Source organism: Anser cygnoides, chromosome 3 (genome assembly GCF_040182565.1).
Source record: "Anser cygnoides isolate HZ-2024a breed goose chromosome 3, Taihu_goose_T2T_genome, whole genome shotgun sequence".
Taxonomy (NCBI): Eukaryota; Metazoa; Chordata; class Aves; order Anseriformes; family Anatidae; genus Anser; species Anser cygnoides.
This window is the reverse complement of record NC_089875.1, coordinates 93,992,709-94,009,961: the sequence shown is the minus strand read 5'-3', so window position 1 is coordinate 94,009,961 and position 17,253 is coordinate 93,992,709. Positions and strand designations below refer to the sequence as shown.

At 35.1% G+C, this 17,253-nt stretch overlaps 1 protein-coding gene across 3 annotated transcripts in view; it reads right to left on the bottom strand.

The window, feature by feature from the left end:
• EYS (eyes shut homolog) overlaps nt 1-17,253 on the bottom strand; it is a 953,299-nt gene that overhangs the window by 781,283 nt on the left and 154,763 nt on the right. The window lies entirely within an intron of this gene.

The following is a 17,253-nucleotide window of genomic DNA, read 5'->3' as shown; positions in this document are numbered from 1 at the left end:
CATTACTTTGGGTCCAGCGAGGCTGAGTGTATTCTCAGTAGTTACTCACACACACAAACACGCATACACAACACACTCACGGTGCCCACATAGATGGGTATGGAAAGTGGTATCCTTCCCCATACCACATAGGCACAAAGAATACTCGTGAGCATGTAAAACACAGATGACTTTAACATTCATTCTCCTCATCTCTAGCTGGTCAGGATTGAAGCTCACCAATGAACATGCACACTTCCTCACTTTCTAAACACAGATAGACCCAGATTCATGAAGCCCTCAAGCATCAGCACGAGTTCTAAATCTGGCTGATATCTATACACAGATCCTGAGCCTCTTACCAACTTGCTAGTTGAGACTTGGAGTCTTTCCAGATATGGGTGTCACTATAGCCACTGGCCAGTCCAGCTTAAAAGCCCAACCCCTGCCCAGTAAAAAGAGTGGTCACACAGAAATAGAAGGTAGTAAAGAATTCTGCAGAGACTACACTGATCAGATGCAGGGCTCAGCCAGACAAACATAATAAGCAGCAGCCTTATTACACTCCACCAGTCCTTTTGTCACCTCTTTTCTGCATTTTCCTGTATTTTTACTTCCATCCACCCTAATCCCTACCTTTCTCTACCTTTGTTTCCTCCTAGATTAATAACCCTTACCTAAATGCTTGTCCCCTTTGACCCCAGTTTTGTCACATTCGTACACAAATTCAGTATTTTTGATATGGTGACCTAGAAAATCTTAGCTTTATATGGGATTACTGATATGGTTGCCTAGTGCTGTTGGCCTTGCAAGAATATAATCCCCCTGCAAATCCTCAATCTCCCCTTCTCTTCTCTTCTCTCCCCCTCCCCCCCCCCAATTACAATTATCTCTGAATTCTCCCCTAACCATCTTTGAAAACCAGTCATCATTCATGGCTTTATCTATAACTTGTCTGCTACTCATTCAGCAATATTATGCTCAGCAATATCTCATGTTATGTCCAGTAGTTTCCATGTCCTGTTCAATTATTGTAAATTCAGTCAGGGGCCTACAAATCTGTCCACATCACAGTTATGAGCTGCATAGATATTTCGGACAATTAACTTTTTTTAACTGTGTAACATTAAAGAAGTAGAAGAACTATAGCAGAATGAATTTACTTCCATTTACTTATGGAAAATTGTATAGCAAATATGCTTTTTTGCATATCCTGTACTTTGACATTCTGCTATGAAGGAACTCTGATTTAAAATGCCTTCTCAATACATACATCAGAAGCACTTTTCAATTATTTGCTGTAGCAATAACATTAAATTCATAACAAATCTATTCTCAGGTAGTAGCATGTATTGATTCCATATTTTGTCAGTCACTTGAATCAACAGAATTAAAAATAGACATTGATAAAACAGTAAATTATACTTTTCAAAAAGATTTTTTTTTTTGAAATGGTAAACAGAATGCTTTTAACTCGGAATTGTAAAACATAAGAAAGCATAGCTAATTTGTTCTAAAGTAACCTGTAGATAAACATGTGGGTCACTAAATTTTCTTGCCAATACATACTAGCTGTATGGAGCTATTGTAAGTACGTGGAACATTTACCAAGAGATCCAAATACCACAATCAATCTCTATTATATACAAAAACAGCTGATGCAGCAAACACCTTACAAGAAAATACCATTAGCAGAAAAAGGGTCAAACCACATTTTAATTTTTATCACTCAGTCCATTCATTGGAAATAGTTGTTTCAGAAAGGCAAGATGAATTGGACTTATTTTTTAGGACATATTATTCACTTTTCTTTAGAATCAGAGGACATTCAAAGTACCCTTTTTGAATTTGTTGCTATTCCTCATCACCATAGTAACAAAATTACAGTAAAACTATATAGCAACTTGCAAACGTTAGGGCTTGCTAATAGGAATAAACAAGAATGCCATTCCTCAGAGTCATAGAATCATAGAATGTCTCAGGTTGTAAGGGACCTTAAAGATCATTTAGTTCCAACCCCACTGCCATGGGCAAGGACACCCTCCACTAGACAAGGTTGCTCGAAGAATGAAGCTATTGACTAGTATTCATGCATACATGAGAACATTTGCAACATGAAGTGAGGGGAATTGGTCTATTATTTCTTATTATTCAATTTAATAAGTAGCTGTCCTTTTATAGTTCAGTAAAATACAGCAGCACTCACAGATGAGCTTTTTCATGAAAGCTGACACTATATATCAAAGCTTCCCTTGTTTATTTTTTTCCTTTGACTTGGGAACATCTGGGTACTCCTGTCTCACACACATTGTACAACCAGAGAAGACAGATCATCAAAACAATGATTCCAACTGCTCTACAAAAGCCAGAAGGCATATTTCTACAAACCAAGTGGATTACTGAGCTGCTTCTTCCATTGTTTCTACCCCCAATCCTTCTGATCCTCATCATTTTTCCTGCCACCAGTGTAAAAATATTCTCAGCCTTTGTTAAAATTGCCACTGGATTGGATTATTAGAACAGTGAAAGGCTAAATGAACAAAATAACACAGTACAATGAAGGCCAATTGGGAAAAAGAGATCAAAGAAGTGCCTTTTTGGTAATGCTGTGCTCATTTGTAGCAAAGCAAGGAAAAGGGTATTGTTCTGCTAAAAAGAACATAGTTATACATATTTATATATATTTAGGGAACAGTAAAGGTAGCTAGAAGAGGAATAGGGAAAAACCTGATAGAAGATAAGGAAATATTGTTAATTACAGCATGGGAGGGAAGAATGCAGGGTTCAAGGACAGCAAGAAAAAAAGTGTTTAACCTCTTTTCTCCTTGGCCTCACCATGCAAAAGGGCAATATATATATTTATATAAATATATTGTATATATATTTTTATATATTTGCTACTTTGGAAAAAGAGTGCATTTAGTGTGAATTGGGAGCCAATTACCTAACCAGATCAAAGGGGATCAATTTAAAAGGAGACACTGAGGCAGCAACTGTACTCATGATCTAAAATACAAAGCACAACTTCCATAGGTCTATCTAGGGTGAATTCAATAAATTCTTTACCAACTATCTAACATCTTTTAGGAAGAATTCCGTGCTGAGCAGGAATGGTTATTTAATCATTAAAGCTACCTATGTCTTTGGCATTCCTCTACTTTATTATTTATTGTGTTCAGAATCTTCCGTGGAAAGCAAGAGCAATGCTCTGTCACCTGAACATCCATGCCTGATGAGTTTGAAAAATCAAGTCAATAAAAGGAATTCTGGAGAACCAGTGTGTTGAGCTTTTTATTTTACCATTCCAAAACCTGATGTCATTCAATATATGTCACATTCAATATATTTTCTAAAGAAGATTGAAAGGTGACTTGATTACAGCCCTCAGAGGGAGAAAATGTCAAACACTAAAGGGTTCTAATTCAGTGGAGAAAAGTATAACAAAAGCAAATGAATGAAGAGAGAATTTGAATCAAATATAGTTAGAAAAGCCTCACATATTTACAAGTGAGGTAACAGACTACCATGAAAGAACGGGATTCTACAGTTGCTGATGTTTTCATGTCAAGGCTAGATGGCTTTTGAAAGGCAGTACTTTAACCATATGCAAGATAGAAGACCCAATATATAGGTAAGCAGTATAAAGACTTCTGGCCAGAACAGATGAACTGTTCTTCTAAACTTACAAATCTATTCACCAACTTTGAGTCAAAATGTATACAAAACCTCTTAAAGGTTATGTAAAATTAGGAATTCATACCAAATTCCCATTTAAAAGTTCACATTTTTGTCATTATCAGTACCTCTTGTTTAGCTATGTTTAAATAAATAACTAACTTCATAGCCACGCTAAGATCTAGAATGCTGTTAGCTGACCTCTGAATGCTGTTGTTAGCAAGCTAAAGAGGAAGCAGGATAAAAATAGATCTGTACAATCTTAAGTCGAATGTAAATCCTTGAAGAAGTATAATACTTGTTAAGCAATGAAAAATGTAGCTGGGAACAACATATCGGTCCAACTTGCAAGTGCGTAAAGAATATCTACAAATTTTGGAGGCCAGAGGCTTAAATTAAAAATGTGCAAGGCAAATTCTTTTAACTGCATAGATTTGATGCATAACCTTCTACTTTACTTTATATCAGTAACAATGGCATAATTTTCAACATAGCTGTTTTGTATTTTTGTTGTCAACAACTTCGGCAGATCATGGAAGTACTTCTTCCATTAGTTAGACCCCAAAAGAGACAATTACTGAAAATACTGAAGACTCCTTAGTGTTCACTGATGAATGATTAGCTACTTGTAGCTATGATATATTGTTCAAATTTTCAGAAAAATAAATGCCCTTAACAGAGACCATATTCTATTGGGAGATGGCTGATTCAAGAAGCTTCAATATGAAAAAAATAACATAAATTATCAGCTTGATTGAAAATCTTTAATCAGATTTTCCTCTGATTAAAGAGGAAAATTCAAGAAACTAAAGACATCATCAATAGTCTGGGTTCACCACAGTCTTTCAATACAGTGAATTCTTGTTTGTTTCACTTCAATAAAATAAAACTTGTGGAAGATTAATAATCAGGAATGAATTAGTAAATAGGAGTATCCTATAGACCTATATGAAAGCAAATGATTTTTTATTTAAGGAACTGAATCTTATTTCCAGAATTTCCTATTACTTTTACATGTGAAATGAATAATACCCTCCAGTACCTTTGTCTAAAAAAAATCAAACAACAGCAATAAAATATTTCAATGTTTGATATAACTGTATCCCTGCTAGTCTTCTATAGTTTTATTACTAAATTTGAATGGTAATCCATTGAAATTCAAATGACATTCCTGGCACCTTTGATAAGGATCATTTGGTCAAAATAACATGTAGTGCCATTTGCATGAATATCTGGTGTTACGGGTTAACATTAAATATATATACATATAATAGAAGTCTCTCTGGGCTTTGTGTTTATATAACCATTTATCTTAGGAAGAGAAATATTTCCCAAGGAGCAAAATATGTGAAAGATTATACTAGGCTTCTATGCTTTAATGTGATTTCAGTACTTTTATTTTTTCATTCCCCTAATGAAAAATTAGTATTTTCTAAAGCATTTATGCATAAGGCAGAGTAGACTATTTCAGGAAACAGCATGTGTTACATCCATATATATTCACTTTACTTAGAATGAAGCAATAATATTTCAGGGTTAGCATAAAAAAAGGAACTATTTAATGGGAGAGTGATTTATTTTCAGTTTAATTGGAACAAGTGGTTGCTAGGAGTTACAGTCAAGGACCAAGATACACTGTAGGCAGTAAACAGCAGATAGCCTGGGAATAGAGAGAAGAATGATAATTCAAATGTTATTATTATTATTATGTTCAGTTTGACAACTGAAATTATAGAAACCCACTTCTTATGTCATGTCCTTCTTAAGTTGTGCCATTACTAATGTTCAGCACTCTTTTTCACTTTAAAACTAACTCCAAGATAAGGCTTTATTAATCTGAGGACCATCAGATTTCTGTTGATTAAATGAAAGTATTTCTGTAATTAAATTAATTCCTATTTGCATAGCTCAGTTAACAATTCATTGTAATTAGTCTAATGCAGTTCAATTCTTGCTTTTACTTTCCTGAGTTTTATCAGCTGCCCTTCCTTTTAAATGCAAAACTGAAATAGATTTTTAACAATTCTCTTCGGAAAAGAATCACAAGCTATTGTCTCTCATATATCTAGACCCTGAAATGCACCAATATTTCTGTTGGTACAATAAATACTAATCTTTGAAATAAGAATACAGTATTGACAACTTCATGTACATTTCTAATCAAACACAGTGAATGACATTTTTTTACTGCATGTGAAATTTCAAGAAAGTTTGAATGAAAATGAAATCTACTTAAGGCACTGTAAATCTAGGTCTCAGAAGAGACTGAGTGCAAATCTCCATGAGAGATTATAAGGGCTACAATCTTAATTTTAGACCAAATAGGCAGTATCAAAGCTCACTGATGTGCTTTATACAAAGCTCCAATCATCAGACTTGAAAACAGACATTTTCAAAGCAAATGAATGAAAAAAACATTAGCTTCCATCAGAGGAAAGCCTATTAGAGACAAAATTATGGCACTGCTGGAAAGACTCATCAAGAGTCCTTACAAACTTTTTGTTTTACTTCTTATCTTGACTAAACCTCAGAAATTCTAAAATTGCTGAAGCAAATAGAGTTGGACTGATTCTGAGCTGATGACATCCTGGTCACTATGAAGGCAGCATGCATTTGCTGTCACTGCTAGTGGAAGGCAGTTGTTCTCTAGGGTGAGAAAAGGGCATCACCCTAGTTCTAACAGATATACTATTTCCAGTCTAAAATCATTTCCTAATGCCTCAGTTTGTTGCAGAAAGGGGTGTTCAAATCACTGCTAGGGGCAGCAAGAATAGCCTTAATGTTCAAATTGAGAGCTTTGACTTTTACGAAGGATACCAATGCTACCCACTCACATAAAGTCTGGATATAAAAGTGCCTTTCTTGCAGCAGGCTGACAGGGTTTACAATGCAGCACAAGAAAATCTAACAGTGTATCCATTAATAGGGAAGCCATTAATACTCTGCATTTTTTACTACAGTAAAATGATGTGATTACTTATGCATCTTTGGGGAAGGTGATTTTAAAAGTCTGGTGATTAATTCCCTTATAAATAAATGCCCTTCTGTAAGGCAACAGTTTCTCCACATAACATTAATGCAATTGCCCAGCTACCCCTCAGGTGACAAGGCCTTTCTTATACAAAAATGCAAGATGTGCTGCTAATGGCTCACATATAATTCTTCTAAATATTCCACCTCTTTGAGATGACATTGCCTATTCTGTAATTTGTGGACTAGCATTGTATTCAGCATGTTCTATACAGGTATGAATGCGAAAGAGACTTTTACTTAAATTGTGCAAAGGCACTAATGTTTGTCTGGCTGAAAACCTGGGGATGCAGCTAGATCAGGGAAGGGAGAAGAGAGAATCCAAGAGGTGTAAGATCATAGAATCATAGAATGGCTTGGGTTGGAAGGGACATTAAAGATCATCTAAGCCAAGCTCCCTGCCATAGGCAGGGATGCCACCCACTATATCAGGTTGCCCAGGGCCTCATCTAACCTGATCTTGAACACCTCCAGGGATGGGGCATCCGCGACCTCTCTGGGCAACCTCTTCCAATGCCTCACCACCCTCTGAGTGAAGAATTTTGTCCTAACCTCTAATGTAAATCTCCCCTCTTTTAGTTTAAAACCATTCCTCCTTATCCTGTCGTTATTCAATTGAGCAGAGTCACTGTCCATCCTTTTTATAAACCCCCTTTAAGTACTGAAAAACTGCAATGAGGTCTCCCTGGAGCCTTTTCTTCTGTAGGCTGAACATCCCCAGCTCTGTCAGCCTTTCTTCACAGGAGAGGTGCTCCAACCCCTTGATCATCTTCGTGGCCCTCTAACAGATCAACATTCCTGTTGTTCTGGGGGCCCCAGACCTGGATGCAGTACTGTGGCTATCTGGGCTGCAATCACACATTGCTGGCTCATGTCGAGCTTTTTGTCCACCAGAACCCTGAAGTCCTTCTCTGCAGGGCTGCTCTCAGTGAGTTCTTCTCTCAGTCTGTACTCGTGTCCAGGATTGCCCTGACCCAGTTGCAGCACCTTGCACTTGGACTTGTTGAATCTCATTAGGTTCATGTAGGCCCAGTTCTCAAGCTTGTCCAGCTTTGGATGGCATTCCTTCCTTCTATTGTATCAAATGCACCACTCAGCTTGTTGTCATCTGCAATCTAATGTTTTGCTTTGCCGGGATAGGCTTATTTGTGAACAGATCAAATCAAATTGTACCAGTGCTGGACCTACCCATGCTCACAGACCATCTTTATATGCTCATATTATCTCCTTCTATTGGGCAAATACCATTTTTTTTTTTTAGAAGGGAAATATCTTCCTGGGTTTGCAACATAAAGACAATGTATGATTAATCTGGTATGGACAGGAATCAGGACAGAACTAGTAGGCAGAAAGTGCTTTTTTAGAGATATTTGAGAGGACGTTTCCTCAGGAAACAGGCAGAAACCACTTCAGTTATGAGAAGGTGTTGTGGGCAAAGCAGCAAAAATAAATTGAATAGAAAAAAAAATCACACATGAAAGAAAAATGTTAAATGACCAAAAGGGCATTTATTGTTAGATGTTTATGTTACTAATACAGGGATGTATATTTCCTGGTCTTCAAGAGCTGTTGCAGAAAATAAAAGCAGTATTTATTAGTAAATGATAGGTGAAAAACCTTAAAGAAAAGAAACACATTTTTAACAAATATGATCCAACCTTTTCTACTTTATTGTTTGTGTGTTTTTGGCCAGCTAGAAATGAAGAGCGACATCCCTCCTGAAGAGCTTAATAATATAGGAAAGGGAACATGCCTCGAGGAACAGTGTAAGTCTATTAAATTCGCAACAGGCAAGGTGTTACTTAAAACTTATATGGACGTCTATAAAAACCCCATCAGAAATTGAAAGGTCCTGAACCTTTCTGTTCTTCGTGAGGAAATATAGGCATATTTTCTTCTCTTCTGTTTAATGGAGTAATGAGTAGTAGCTTCAATGCTTCATAGTGGCAATGATTAACTGCCTATTGAAATCCAATCCCTTCTTTACTTAATTTATTTTAATTTTATTTTATTTTATTTTAATTTTATTTTATTTTATTTTATTTTATTTTATTTTATTTTATTTTATTTTATTGCATTTTATTTTATTGCATTTTATTTTATTGCATTTTATTGCATTTTATTTTTTAAGTGGTGGAGACTTTGGGGCTTCTGCTTCTCCTTAGGATCTAAGTTGTTCAGTTGTTTTTTCAACTTCCCTCTTTTCCAAAGGCTAAACAATGGGCTTAAAAACAAATTTAACATGAAAGAAAATACTGAAATATTTTTTTCTATGTCCCATAGGTATGTTTGTTACTTATGCTGTTTCTCTTGGCTCTTTTAACAGATTTTTTTTTTCACTGAAATTTTGAATAAATGCTGTGTTTTTTTATTTTTCTGAAACACAAATAATTTGATCATAGTGCGTAATGTGGGTAAAATATTGTTGATATACTTTATTTTCCTAATTCTAATATATTATAATTTTCTGTAAAATATCTATCAAAGAAAGTTATTTGTCTTTATATATGTATATTAAGATGATATTACTATAAAAAATAAAATCCCGTTTCTATATTTCTTCTGCTCAGATTTGCTGACTTGCCAGCCAATGTTGGATGAGAAGATAGTTAATCATTATATTAACTGAAGGGACTCAGTCTAGTTCAACAAAATAAGTAGAGTAACAGTTTAAAATATTAGCCAAGCTTGTACATATTTTGGTAATATTGTGACAACAGTAAGTTTAAGATTCAAGTTATTTAAAGATTTTTATTTCTAAAAAGACCACATCAATATTTAGATCTTACATCTCCAAGAAGTACACAGACTGGGAAATATACTGAAAAAAGAAAGAAAGAAAGAAAGAAAGAAAGAAAGAAAGAAAGAAAGAAAGAAAGAAAGAAAGAAAGAAAGAAAGAAAGAAAGAAAGAAAGAAAGAAAGAAAGAAAGAAAGAAAGAAAGAAAGAAAGAAAGAGAAAGAAAGAAAGAAAGAAAGAAAGAAAGAAAGAGAAAGAAAGAAAGAAGGAAGAAAAATGTACAGAGTAGACTGTAATTTTTTCCTAAATTGTTCTAATTGTTCTAAACCTTTTCTGTCACTGCACTCACTGGTAGAATCCATTCCCATCTTTCCTGTAGGCCTCCTTTTTATACCTTCTGCTTAATGTCATGTATACAGAAAAAAACCTATCCCAAATCCCACCTGAATTACTATTTAATGGGAATGAAACAACTATAGAAACCCCAAATGGAAAAATTAACATTTAAGAGGTTTATGTAAATTTACTGAGTATGAAAAAGAGGTGAAAATGCTCCGATCAATAAACAGACGAATTTGAAAACTAGAAAAATGAAAAAAATGATGGCAAGATTATTGCAGGAAATGGTTACAAAAAAAGAAAAGTATAAAAATCATTTTCTTACTTTACATGTGATACAACCATTGTGCTTGTATCACATGTAAAGTAAAAAAATGATGTATTACAAAGCATCAATAGATCTCTTCTAATTTAATATGAGACTCTAACTCTGAACTTAATTTGTAGTCTATTATCAGTCAGATAAACTTTGTAATGATACGATTCAAATTGTTGATATCTGTAGTAGACAAATGTAGTAACTACGTTTGAAATTTATATTAAAGATGTGAAAAGACCACACATTCAACAGCATGAAGTCACATGGCTGAGTAGTGTAATTACTTTGTGTAACTTTGGCTCCTACACTCATGTTTAATGATACACTGTACTACTGCTTGAGATTTTAAAAAGCTACATGGCAGTTTAATTTTACAAGATCAGTACAAGTCTGGTAAGTAGCATACATGGAAAAACTTTACAATTTATTTTTTCAAATTTTGAACACTCATTTTTGAACACTCTAAGATAAACCATAGGTATTATAGTAATGGAAATTATTTAAAAATTAAAACAGACTGAGATTTATAGAAATATATTGGTGAAGTTAGCTATTTAGTAAGCTCTTTAGGAACATAAAAAATGCACTACAAAATGAAGCATGACAAGTTTTGTAGGGACAAAACAGCTTTTGTAGATCAAACCTGGGTCTTTATTTATTTATTTTTTTCTTCAACTGTTTCTGTCAAATCAATAAATGTATTTTTACTTCCAACTTTCATTACTTTAATCTTTAGGCCTTCAGTTGTTAGTTACTTGCAGATTTTGGTCCTCACTGCTACAAAACCCTATGTCTATAATGTGGAAGATCAACATGTCTTTAACTACATTAACCCCCAAATTAATTTTCCTCTAGATTGTATGTTTTTATTTAAATGGAAAAGGACAAATTGCTAAAAAGTGGCAAAACCCCTTCAGAAGGCATTGAATGTACAGCCTCTTTGATGGGATGTATAAAATCATGTATTTATTGGCTATTGTGAAACACTCATAATACTTTGGGTCGTTCTATTTTATAAAAACATAAAATTTTCACAACATGAATAACAATCTTTGTGTAATCTGTTTTGTGTAATCTAATCTGTAATCTAAATTTGTGTAATTTGTTAGTACTTACCTTTCCAGCACCATAAACCTAGCTGAGATATTAAAAACACAAAAAAAGCCTGAATTACATTTCTGAAAGCACCTAAATGACTTGACACAGAAAATAAATGTGCTATGTGAGATATCTCACTTAGAGGTCTCTTCTAGTAAAGCTAGACTATTTCACAATTTAAAATAGCTTGTATAAAGTAGTGTTGGCAACTCCATATTGAATTTTACACTTCATTTTTTGGGTGAATTAGGTACTTTGATATCCTATGAAGCCCCATTTTTAAAAACAATCTAGGCACCTGCAGGATGAAAATTCTAAGCTAGTACTGGAAAATATGCTGATAAATGACAGCTTTAGATAGTGGAATGCACAAGTTGGCCACATATTTTTGAAAAGTGGTTGTGAATTCTGTGCTAACAGGTTTACTGCATTCTACATAATGATTTATTCTGCCCATCTTCTTTTTCCTTCTTTTTTATTTTTTTTTATTTTTATTTTTTTCCTAGCATATCTTTGGAATCCATAAGATTTACTCTGTGCATTTCATAGCAAAATTTTATTTAGTTTAGTCATTCATTTGTTCCCAGGGTAGCATAGAGTTTTGCCATCAATGAATATATATGTAGTTCAGGCAAGAAGAGCCTGGAATTAATAATGGTGAGCAACTCCCATGTTTCTAAAATTAAAGAAGGTTTTAAAGCAAATAAAAAAAATCAACAAAAACAAAAACCCAAAGACTGTTATATTCTAGCAAAACTAACCTCCCTCTCTCACAGAGAAAGAAGTCACCAATTATCAGCTAATCAGGTGTCATTATAAATGCAATCTGCAGATATATGTTTTTCTATTGTTCTGTGACTGATGAGACTTAAAGTCTTAAATTAACTTATATTTTTTATCTTCCAATGGAACATGTTATATGAAAAGAAAGAAGATAACTTAAATTTTGATTAAAACTTCTGAGTCAAATTATTATACTAATGACAAACAGGTAAAACAAAAATTCCCATTTGAACTGAATTTAGGTATAAAAGAGATAAAGTAGAAAGAAATGATTGACAAAATATACATCCTTCTTTGGTAACAATCTGGGTTACATTTCTTAGGTTATTTTTAATTCACTTATGCAAACATGCAAAATGCCGCACCTCCTAGTCTTTAGGCAGTCATAATCATGTTTATTGACTAACCCATCTCAGTGCATATATCATCTCACATAGTCTGGTATAATCAGAAGGAATCCTGTAAAAAAGTTCATGAATGTACATTGATGAAACATATCAGTAGATGCAATAAATATATTCAGAAATTTCCTCAGCTTTCCTTCCTACAGAGTAGAAGTCATCAGATTAATAGTATGTTTTACATCTTTGGACACTGAAAGCTCTAGACTAATTCTTACTGAGATCCAAAAGAAATTAAAGAGACCTGTAACTGGAAGTTCCCTAAAAGACCTCTAAATATTGGCTCTAGCATGCCTGTACTACGTACTTCAGTATTTAGCAATCATGACTAAAATATAATAAATGTAAACATTTAAGAATTGTTAAATTATTCAAGAGTTGTTTATTATTACTATATTATTTTTTTTTTCAGCAGTATTATTTTCAAGAATTCCTCTGAAACCAGTAGAAATCAGAGATGTAATATTTTAAATATAGGTAGTTCAGGTAGTTATATGAACCCAGGAAGAGCTTTAAATTAAGAAGCAGAAGGAAAGTTGACATTTTGGTACTTATCTTCTAATATAAAAAGTTTCTAGAAGCACATGACAGGTCATTAACTTTGTCCTCTCTCCTCGAAGTTACTACAGCCAACTGACTGATGATAAAGGATATGCGTGGGCTGGAAAATCAAATGGAGTCATAGAATCATAGATTCATTTAGGTTGGAAAAGCCCTCTAAGATCATCTGTTCCAACCTTTAACCTAGCACTGCCAAGTCCACCATTAAACCATGTCACTAAGCACCACATCTACGTGTTTTTGAAGACCTCTAGGAATGATGACTCAACTACTTCCCTGGGCAGTCTTCTCCAATACTTCACAACCCTTTCAGCAAAGAATTTTTTCTTAATATTCAACCTAAAGCTCCCCTGGTGCCACTTATGGCCATTTCCTCTTGTCTTATCACTTAGAGCATGGGAGAAGAGACCAATCCCCACTTTGCTATAGCCTCCTTTAATGTAATTGTACTTACAGTAATGTGCTACCCCAGCTCCCGCAGCCACTTCTTGTAAGCCTCGTTCTCCAGACTCTTCACCAGCTTCATTGCCCTTCTTTAGACACGCTCCAGCACCTCAATGTCCTTCTTGAACTGAGGGGCCCAAAACTGAACACAGTATTTGAGGTGCAGCCTCACCAGGGCCAAGTACAGAGGGACAATCACTTCCCTAGTCCTGCCATGGTATTTCTGATCATAGTTAGGTAGCTGTTGGCCTTCTTGGCCACCTGAGCACACTGCTGGCTCATATTCAACAGGCTATCAACCAATACCCCAGATCCCTTTCTGCCAGGCAGCTTTCCAGCCTGAAAAGTGGCTTTCCAGCCACTCTTCCCCCACCTAGCCTGTAGCATTGCAAGGGGTTGAGCATTCATTAGAATACTCTAGTGCTTTCTTCTGCAACATGTAGCGTGGCCTCTTCTCTTGATTGCTGTCAAATCTGTATTGTGTGAGAAAGTCAAAAGTTTCTAGTAAACAGGTACCAAGCCATTTATACCTTTGTACATCAACTCTAAATCAACAAAACACACCTGTAGTCAAATGCAGCTCACAGCACTATTTTATTATGTGCATATCTACATAATAAACTTGACAAGTCTCTTGACATATTTTCACTGTCAAGTTTTCACGTGGAGTCCTTTAGTGAGATACAGTTATTAAAACCATTTAATTCTCTCACACAGTACTACTACAACACAATTACTAGTAATGCAAAATGCAAGAGTACATAAATAAGAGAAAAATCCCCAGCAATATATACATCCAGAAAAATTACTAGGTACAGTTAGCAGTGCTACCTAGCGAGCAAACTAAGGCCATTGAGAAAAGGGATGAGACCCAAGGGCTGGTGGCTTGAACCTTTAGAATCCACTAATTCCTATGAATACCTGCACAAAAATATTTTCAAAATGAGAAGTTTAACAGATGTGAATGACTGAAGCAGTAATTTATTTGTGTCTATGGTTTTACTGTTACAGAGGACATACTTTTCTAATCTGTTGGTAGTGTAGAAGCAGGTTCACAATAAAGTAAGAAGAAAGAAACTGGTGTAGGGAATAATGAAATTGGAAGAGAATTCATTGTTCAGTGCTTGACTGAATTATTTGGAATATATATACATACTTTTTTGTTTGTTTGTTTCCATGGTTCTCAGAAATCACAGTCCTAATGACATATTCCCTCTATTATAGTGAAACAGAGAGTTTCAGCTGAGATGCATCCCTACCAAATTACTTAACATTGTGCAGGAACATGACGGTAGATTTGAGGAAACTACTAAAGACCTGGAAAACAGATCTTGGAGAGATTTCCCCTTGAAATTCAGTAATTCAGGGTTGAGGAAGATATGTAAATCGTAGCAATATATTCTGGGAGGTTGTGCCCTCAGGCAACTTCAGAGAGCAGGGAGATATGTTAAATAAGGGGAAGCCTGAGGTAGAAGTGAGGACTGAGTATATTGCTGCTGCTGCTGATGATGATGATTATAAGGAGGAGGAGGAGGAGGAGGAGGAGCAAGTGAATGGTAGAGAAAGCAAGAGAAAAAAAAAGCCCTTGAATCTCAGTAAAGGAGTCCATGACACTAATGGGGAAGCAGTAAAATGGGATGAGTAGCTCCCAATATCCTTGTTTTGGTACATTTTGTATCCTAGGAGGCAGAGGAAGAAGAAAAATGTTGAGAACAGCTGTTTAAAAAAAAAAAGTTTATAACTTTTATGTTGATGGTGAGAAAAACATGCTATTTTTAGCTTGAGTATTGCCACATCACTGATTTTTAGCCTAGCTAGTGAATTTTAAGATTTTAAGACTGCCATGTAAAATCCCAAGAGGGCTCAGTTGTGCTAATGTCTAAAATGAAGAAAATGTTCATGTGGGTAAAATGTGTTATGTGTTAGGTGACCACATCACATCATTTTATGATCCAACTTATCTTTGCATCTTCTAGAATACGTGTTAATGTATTATAGTGAATTAATCCTGAGAGGAAAAAATCTCTAGGACTACCTATAGAAAAAGAACTTTAATTAAAATTAGAGAATCATGTTTTGTACATCTGCCAACTATTCATATTGTGGTGAGAAAGAAAAGGGCTGTTTATTATGGCAATTGATAACATTGTTAGACTCAGAAACAACAGAGTATTATATGCTTTCAAGAAAATCAGCCTTTGAACATCCAAGGCTTCTTAGAATAGTAACTTTTAGTCTCAAAGGACCTTTCAGTATATTTCCATTTCCTGAGGCCAAATTTGATATCCATCAGAATTATTTAATGTGACAGGTTGGGAGTAGTTAGATGGATGCCCCAGGATGCTCAGCAGTCTATTGGGGCACCCAACAATTCAGGAAGCACTGAAGACATAGAATGCACTTGGTACAGACAACATGCCAGGGCAATAATATCAAGAGGGTAATAGGGCCTAAAGTCTTTCATAAAAACAGATAGTACCGCCATGGTCTTATGATTCTAAAATAGTTATGTAATATAAATCAATATAAGCTGGGTATGATAAAAGAGGCCTTAGAAAATGGAAACAGAGGATGAAGCATAAGGGAGTACAAGTAAGGGATGATAAGAGATGGGGCACAGGCTTGACACTAGAGATTTGATGGCTGTAAGCAACTCGCCAGTGGTCAGTTAAAGAAATGCAGACCTGGAGCTGGACAAAACTGATCTTAAGTGTAAAAAAAGAACAAAGAAATAGTATCCAACTTACTAAAAGCCACCACATATAATAAATTCAGATGTAATGCGGAGCTGCAACCCAGTGAAGAGAAAGAAAGATATAAAGACATGTTAGCAAACATATAAGCATGACCCTAAGTGGATCCTGGAACAAGGAAGATGAATCCACCAGAATAAATATTATATTTCTCCTGGAGAAGGACTTCTGCTGCCAACACTGGTATAAAACCTCTTAGAGAAAAACGGTAAGCATAACATCTGGAAAAGGGTTAGATGCCAAGAAATGTGTGTATAACAACCTTAACTGTATTGTTGTTGAAATATTTTCTGCATTAACGATTGTTAAGATTTCATTTATACTATACATTTTTGTCTTTATACAGTCCTCTTCTCAGTTGCGCCCAGCGACAGGACGAGAGGCAATGGGCACAAACTGAAGCACAGTAAGTTCTGGATTAATACAGGGAGTCACTTTACTATGAGGGTGACAGCAAACTAGAACAGAGAGGTTGTAGAGTCTCCTTCTCTGGAAATATTCAAAACCTGCCTGGATGCCATCCTGCTCAATTTGCTCTAGGTGGTCGTGCTTGGCAGACGGGTTGGACTAGATGATCTTCAGAGGTCCCTTCCAACCTCGGCCATTCTGTGGTTCTGAGAATAAATATACTGGTTAATAAGAGGACCCCTTTAATAGTAAATGAGAGCTCTACTGTGTCAGAAGATTATGTTTTTTCTCAATATATGTGATGTTTGTGCTCTGAGACATATAAAATGCAATATTGTATGACCTAACATGAGTCATATAAAAACTAGATGTTCATTGTAACCCCTGTTAAAACCACCAAAGTGAAACAAACACCTTTAGAGTATGGTTCATTCCATCTTAAAAAAAAAAAAAAATCTATAAAAGATATCATTGCAAGATGCAATGAATTGTTCCTGGGAAACTTCAATTTCTCCTAACTAAACAGGGCAAACTAATCAAAGAGTTCAGGTTAGACACAGAACTATGCAAGTAATGTGAGGCTGGTCAACAAAGAATATCTGAAAGTTTGTCAAATGAATAGAGGAAAGGTAACCAGAGAATGTAGTCTTACCACAGATTTATCTTCAGAAGCATTCATTTTGCAGAAAGCTAGAAAAGCTAATCGATAAAAACAATCTTTTTTT